This window comes from Pezoporus wallicus, unplaced genomic scaffold, assembly GCF_028554395.1.
Source record: "Pezoporus wallicus isolate ANWC-B61680 ecotype Strahan unplaced genomic scaffold, APGP_CSIRO_Pwel_v1 contig_13312, whole genome shotgun sequence".
Taxonomy (NCBI): domain Eukaryota; kingdom Metazoa; phylum Chordata; class Aves; order Psittaciformes; family Psittacidae; genus Pezoporus; species Pezoporus wallicus.
Genome location: NW_026641633.1, coordinates 940 through 7,820, shown reverse-complemented (window position 1 = coordinate 7,820; position 6,881 = coordinate 940). Strand labels below are relative to the sequence as shown.

At 43.5% G+C, this 6,881-nt stretch overlaps 1 long non-coding RNA gene across 1 annotated transcript; it reads left to right on the top strand.

Annotated features, from left to right (window-relative positions):
* Positions 1 to 1,309: 1,309 nt before the first annotated feature.
* LOC130607576 (uncharacterized) lies at positions 1,310 to 3,977 on the top strand. Its single transcript, XR_008974283.1, has 3 exons — positions 1,310 to 1,412; positions 2,663 to 2,801; positions 3,614 to 3,977. It is a non-coding gene; the product is annotated as an uncharacterized LOC130607576 (long non-coding RNA).
* Positions 3,978 to 6,881: the final 2,904 nt, after the last annotated feature.

Below are 6,881 nucleotides of genomic sequence, written 5' to 3'. Positions count from 1 at the left end.
TGAGGTGTTTGTTTACACAGTAGGGTGTAGTATATCCAGGCCTACAAAGGGCCTGCATACCTGCCTTCTGCAGAAATGCCTGTAGGATTTGAAAGCAGAGGAGCTGGGGCTGGTGTAATACTGTTGTAATAGTTCAAAGCACTCATCAGGGCAAAATCCCATTGAGAAATGACGTGAATCATGAAACAAAGAGGGAGTCCCTCAGGTTGGAGAAGACTTGTTTGTTTATTTTACCTAAACCATAGGCTTTTGCCTTTGTCTTTGCCATGTATTTATTCTGCCTGTACTCTTTAATGTGTTGGCTAGTCTTGATCTCTGGTTAATTTGCTTCCTGCACTTGTGCTTTTGCTGGTTTGTTCTTGGAAAACAAATCAACATATAATAATCAAAAAAAGAAAATTAGAACTTCCTTCTCCTCCCTGTCTTCCTTACTTCCCACTCAATGTTACCAGCTGAAAATGAACTTACTAAAGACATGGTTTTCCAATAAAATACTGTTTTACACGAGAGAGCATTTAATCCTGGCACGGGAGATCTACCAGCTTGGACAGAAAGTGTCAGGAAATACAATCCAGGAGAAGCAAGTTCTTATGAGTATACTCAGGTCAGCCCTTTGACTTGGATAGCCATCAGCTTGTCACTAAGTTGGTACAAAAGTAAAGCCATTTCCTTAAACCATGGCAAGAAGAGAGTTAGGTTTAGGGTTACTTTGTTTAAAGGGGATAAAAGTGAATATGAGCAGCAGGAGCAGCAGAGGAACATTGAGGGCAGTAAGTGCATTCACAGCAGAGACACTGTGAATCTATGTTTGCTGCAGCTGGCTCTCCAGAGGGCCCTTTGTCACCCAGGAATGTATGCCCATAATTCAGAGATCACTGCTGAAAGAAGGGGTTGTAAGATAGGGTATAATCACTTAAACCTCAGCTGAAATTTATGAGATCTGAGTCTTTGTTCAGGCAGCCTGCTCTATCTGAACAGAGTGAACACTGCTGGTGCCCAGGCAGAGCTGCTCCCTCCTGTTGTGCATTTTCCCTTCTGCCCTTCCTCCGTGCTGCCCATGTATCACATTGTGGGAGCTACTCCTGAATTACATTTGATCAACATGGGCATATTTTAGTTTCAGCTTTGCATCAGTGTCTCTTCAGAGCCTTTTTTAGGACGAGTCTGGTTTAAATCTTAGTATCATCTCTTACCTGCTAAATGTAGAATTTATACCCTAATTACAGGTAATACCTTTTCTAATATAAAAATTATCATAGAAAAATTTAGAAAAACCCCTAAACATTTCTTTTCCCTTAACCATCTCTTTCCAAGCATTCAGAACCTTACACTTGTTATGTTAACTTGATTTTCCTGTAGGTTTTTACGCTGGCTGAGAGTCTGGGTGGCTATGAAAGCCTCGCAGAGCATCCGTAAGTCATCCTTCATCTTAAAAGCCTAAAACCAGCTGCAGGGTAACAAAAAAACGTGATGGGAGTTCTAAAACTTTCTAGTCCACAAAGCCAAGATATTTGGCATATAATTGAGATCCAAGGATAGAATGTATAGCGCAAACCCCAGAGGCTACTCCAGAATGAGCGTGGCTTTAGTCAATATGAGTGGGATGTTAAAAGGATTTCCACGTTTCCTTGTCTTAACTGGGGACTGAGATGTGATCTGTTACTGTGATGATAAGAAATCCAAGAAATCAACATGTGTTTGAGTAGTGAGCAGTTTTGGTCGCCCTGTTGAGGAAGGAGCTCTGCTGTTCTGCCTGCTTACACAAGAGGGCATGGTCAGTATGCTGCATTGACTGCTCCATGTCAGGGGAATTTTGTGGGGAATTTAGTAATGCTTAGGTGCCCCTATCTAGGTTAAAAGGCTAAAAAATAGGATTTTTATGAAATTAGATTATTTCACTTAAATCCAGTCTGCTTTTCAAAGAAATACACAGAAAGTTATGGCTAAATTTATATGCTCAATATTTTCAGTTATTCATTTTTGAATAACAGCAAATCTTAAAACACTCAAGCAGTTCCCTGCCTCTGGCAGGGATTGGAACTGGATGATCTTTAAGGCCCCTTCCAACACAAACCATTTTGGATTCTAATCCAAAATGTAATTGTGAATTGGTGAATGTCAGTGACTGAACACATGGGGTAAATAGCTCCTTAGCTATATCCTCCATAGCAGATGGAACAAACTCGTCACTGTAAGTGGGTACAGTTTGACAAATGACCCAAGAAACCAAAAGTTAAAATCAAAATCTCAGGAGATTTCACTCTGGAGATTGTCTATTGCAGCTGTTTCTCCATGTGCTTAAAGCAGAGCTTTTAGGTACCCTTTTCTAGAAAATAAGATAGAAATTAAATATATCTGGGAGGAAGAGGAATAGGACTTTCTCCTTTTTCAGGTCCAGATTAAGTATCCACTTGTTATTCATCAGTAGTGGCTTGGAAATACTGTACTGGGAGATACAAGTCACTGACTTGTCTGCAGTTCATGTAACTTACAGGAGTTGAGGACATGATCCCTTTGCATCTGTGGGTTAATCAGCAGGTGGGACCCAAAAGGTGTAAAACCTTCATGGATTTTCAGGGAATGCTGCCAGGAAACCAATTGGTTTTGTCTTTAATGATAAAACTAAAAACTTCTTAGAAAAAAGGCTATTTTTTTCCTCCAGGGCCATCATGACTCACTCTTCAGTGCCTAAAGAAGACAGAGAAGCTCTTGGAATCAGCGACACATTAATTCGCCTGTCGATTGGTTTGGAAGATGAAGAAGACTTACTGAAAGATCTAGATCAGGCCCTGGAAGCTGCAGTAAGTGGGTTGTTACCTTAGTGCCATCACTCCCAAAATGATTTCCCCTCTGCCTCCCTCACCAAACTATCTGCTGGTAATTCTTGCTTCGCTTGATTTAATCGTAAGGGTACCTTGCAGAGTGTGTGTAAAGCTTTTGTTGTTAGGTTTCTCTGTGCACCAAGGTTTACAATCCTTGTCAGCCACCATCTGAGTTGACATAGATTCAGACAGGATGTGCCTGACCCAGTGATGCGGGTATCCACTAAAGTCAGGCTGAGGGGAAACTCATGTAGACATGGAAGTGCCTAGTGCGTGCTTCAGATGTTTCATGTCATAGTTTTAGAGGGTTGAAATATATTAAGGAGCTTCAAGCGAAGAGCTCCTATCAGACAGTAAGTCCAATACTGGAGTAACCTATTTCATTTGTAAGCACTACTCCTACTCCTCTACCCAACCTTCTGGATTTGAGACAGTAGATTAAAATTGTTCTTTATTCATGGTAGTGAACGTGATGCCACACAGGGACTTCATTTCTCAAGGCAGCTCACATAAAATGCATGAGGTGTAGATGTGTTTGTGTATGAGCACACACACATAGAATCGTAGACTCCTAGTTCGATGTACTTTTTGTCCCTCTGTTTTTCACTCTCTTTTTGTTGGGTGATAGGGAAAATAAACCATAGTAAGAGCACGTATTTCTATATGCCAGCACCGAGCATGAAGATAATCTAATGCTAAAATGTACCTTATTTATGAAAAGGAAAACAAAACCAGCACAGTTGATACAGGTGCTTAGCGTAATTGTCTTTCATTTTTCCTTCTTACCGCAGGTCACAGAGTGTAAAGCTTGAAGTCTAAGGCCAGAACTTGGAATTGAATGTGGAAATGCCTAAGAAAGATGACATGGAAAGCCAAATTGCTAATGATTTTCCATTGATTTGTCTCTGAGAATTTGAATCTGTTCAATGGAATCCCTGCATCCCTGGGGATCCTTGTGCTGTAGGTTTATTCTGCTGCTGCCAGGCTGTGCATGGACCGTGCACTGTGACACACAGCCTGGGCTCTCCTGGGGGTCCCTTCCTGTTCTATTGTAATCCCTTGGGTTTGGAATTCGTAGAGTCAATACACTGTGTCTGAGAGCAGCCAGATGCACACTCAGGAATATTATCCTGGCTCTGTCAGTGAGGGTAGTGTTTCGGTAGTGTTTCTATTTGTCACGCTGGCGCTGCAGGGCTGTTCTGTCAAAGGGTTGGTTGGTTGGTAATGTGAGTGCTCCTCAAACTGCACAGCAAGTTTTTCTCATCTCTTCTAACCCAACAGCCCAACTTGAGAAGTGCTGAGTTAGGTATTTGTTGTTTAATTAGTTGGAAATGTGGTTAAATGTTTTTTCTCCTGTTGATATCTTATGGAGCATTGAAAATGAAGCGAGATCCAATACCTGGTAAACAATGGGAACTTTTTAAAGAGGATTCTTTCACTTAAAAAGTACAAAATCATCTGATGTCAATTATGGTAATGATTTGATTTATATTTGGAACTGGAATATTAATTAAAATGTGCTTTGAATTTCCCTGATGTATTGATTTGATCTTTTCCTATACCAGCATTCCAAATCAGCTGATGAAATGACCCTGGATTTGTGTAAATTTTCCAGTGGGAGATGGATGTCACTGATGTTTTTGCTTTTGTCAAAAAAAGGATATAAATTCTAATCTATGACAACTTATTCTGCAAAATGCAGTATTCAGGCGAGGAATATCCAGGTGTTTCAGGGTGCTGCTGGCTTGAGGTAGGTGGTGGGTGGCTGCAAGGTTTCATCTCTGAGCAGAGCTTGCCCACAGCTTATGAAATACTGAAGAACCATAAAGGAGGTGCAAGTACTACAGGCATTTCTCACAAACTACTACAGGTATGGCTTACAAAGTACTACTGGCATTTGTCACAAAGTGCTGCTTGTAACAAGTCTGATTGCACAGATCCGCGTTCAGCTTTCCCAAACTGAATAAAAATGGGATTTCCAGAGGTGTCTTTTCATTCTGTTTCTTTCTCAGATGAAGAAAGCACAGTGTCTGAGTGCAAGCAGAGCATTAAATAGGTGAAAACTTCTATTTCTTGTCATTAAAATGCAGACTGCTTTCCATCCTGGATCAATACAGCATTTCTGTGTGAAAGCACAGAGTAAAAAGACAATCCTATCAGCCAGCCTCGGCACTGTGCCTTCCAGAGCAGTGAACAGCTGGATATATTCACATGCAAACAGAATAGAGTCACAGAATCCCAGCCTGGTTTGGGTTGGAAGGGACCTTAAAGCTCATCCAGTCCCAGCCCCCTGCCACAGGCAGGGACACCTTCCACTAGAGCAGCTTGCTCCAAGCCCCTGTGTCCAACCTGGCCTTGAGCACTGCCAGGGATGGGGCAGCCACAGCTTCTCTGGGCACCCTGTGCCAGCGCCTCAGCACCCCCACAGGGAAGAGCTTCTGCCTAAGAGCTCATCTCAGTCTCCCCTTTGGCAGGTTAAAGCCATTCCCCTTGGCCTGTCCCTACAGGCCCTTGTCCAAAGCCCCTCTCCACATTCTTGTCAGCACGCTTAGGTATTGGAAGACTGTTACAAGTTCTAATAGTCTTTATTCTCTGGAATGATGAACTCCTGGGAAAAGTGAGCTGAAGGTATGCATGCCCAGCAAACAGCCCTCCAGAAATGGGGACAAGAAGGTACTTTTTAGCAAAATGAGTCAGGCACAGTGACTCCTGGTTCACCAGGATGCTGCAGCACCTCATTGCATGGGAGTATATTATAAAAGCAAACAGTAAGATGCTATAGGGGATGTAGGTGGGTGGGTGGTATGAAAATGAGGAGCTCTTGTTACTTTCAGAAAGCCCAAAACTGGTAGTGAAAAGCCTCAAGGGCATTGGGGGTTTATTGTGTGAGTTAGTACCTCTCATCCTCCCTGTAGTAAAAACTATCTCTTCCCTGTTAATCTCTTTGAAATTATCATGCTTGTGGTTACATTTTTTGACTAAATATCTGACTTAATTTCTGTATTCCCAGTCCTGCTGGTTTCTGTCATGTCTTCATTAACAAGGAGGTTACTAAAGGAAAAAGGGCAGTTTTAGGAAGGATAAACTGCAGAGGAAGATGTGCCTGCGCCTGCAAGGAGTTGATGGGGAGCTGTGAACATCCCGTGTCTGTAGGTGTGCTGAGGCTGCAGTGGTGGGCTGGAACCCCCCTGCTCCACAGAGCGAGCAGTAGAAGGTGAGCAGCTCTCATCTGTGCCCTCCCCAGGACATCGGGAACCAGAAGTAACTTCCATTATTATTTACTCCTCTGAATACCCTTGATCAGTGTTTGCAAATCAGATCACAAACGCCCAAATAGGGTTTCACTGGAATGCTGAATACAGAGCTGCTAAGCAATGCCTGAGCATGGTTCATGGCTGGGTGGAAAAGGAGAGCTGAGCCCTGGGAGGCTGAACGGCACCTTGAGGGTGGATGAAGCGAGTCCTGAGGGAGGACCAGAGGAGCTGTGGCTGCCCCATCCCTGGCAGTGTTCAAGGCCAGGTTGGACACAGGGGCTTGGAGCAAGCCGCTCCAGTGGAAGGTGTCCCTGCCCATGGCAGGGGTTGGAGCTGGGTGAGCTTTAAGCTCCCTTCAACCCAAACCAGGCTGGGATTCCATGACCATTTGTGAGCATGGCCCTTGACAGAGCTGCGATTTGAGGGGAGACCTGGTTTTGTGCTCGGTCTGCTGGTTCTCTCCAGAGCAGGACACTGCAGCTTGTGGTGGGGTTGTGGCACTGTGTGTAATGTGTTGGTGTCTGGTTTAGCTTTAATTCCTCCAAAATGTGGGTTACTGTTTGCAGCAGGTCAAAAAGTAAAAGCCCATCCATCGGAAGTCTCACAGATACACACATTTTGAAGTGTGCAGCCACGATGCTGTGCAATGAGCTCCAGGTCCTGGTGTGGGAACGGTTGGTCTTTGGCTGCTTGCAAAGGGGCACAAGTGTCTGGTTTCTATCAAAAGAATATTCACTATCACAGGAACAGCTTGTGTGTTTCTGTGTTCTCCAGCTGCTGCTCCCTGCAGATGTGGATTTCTTTT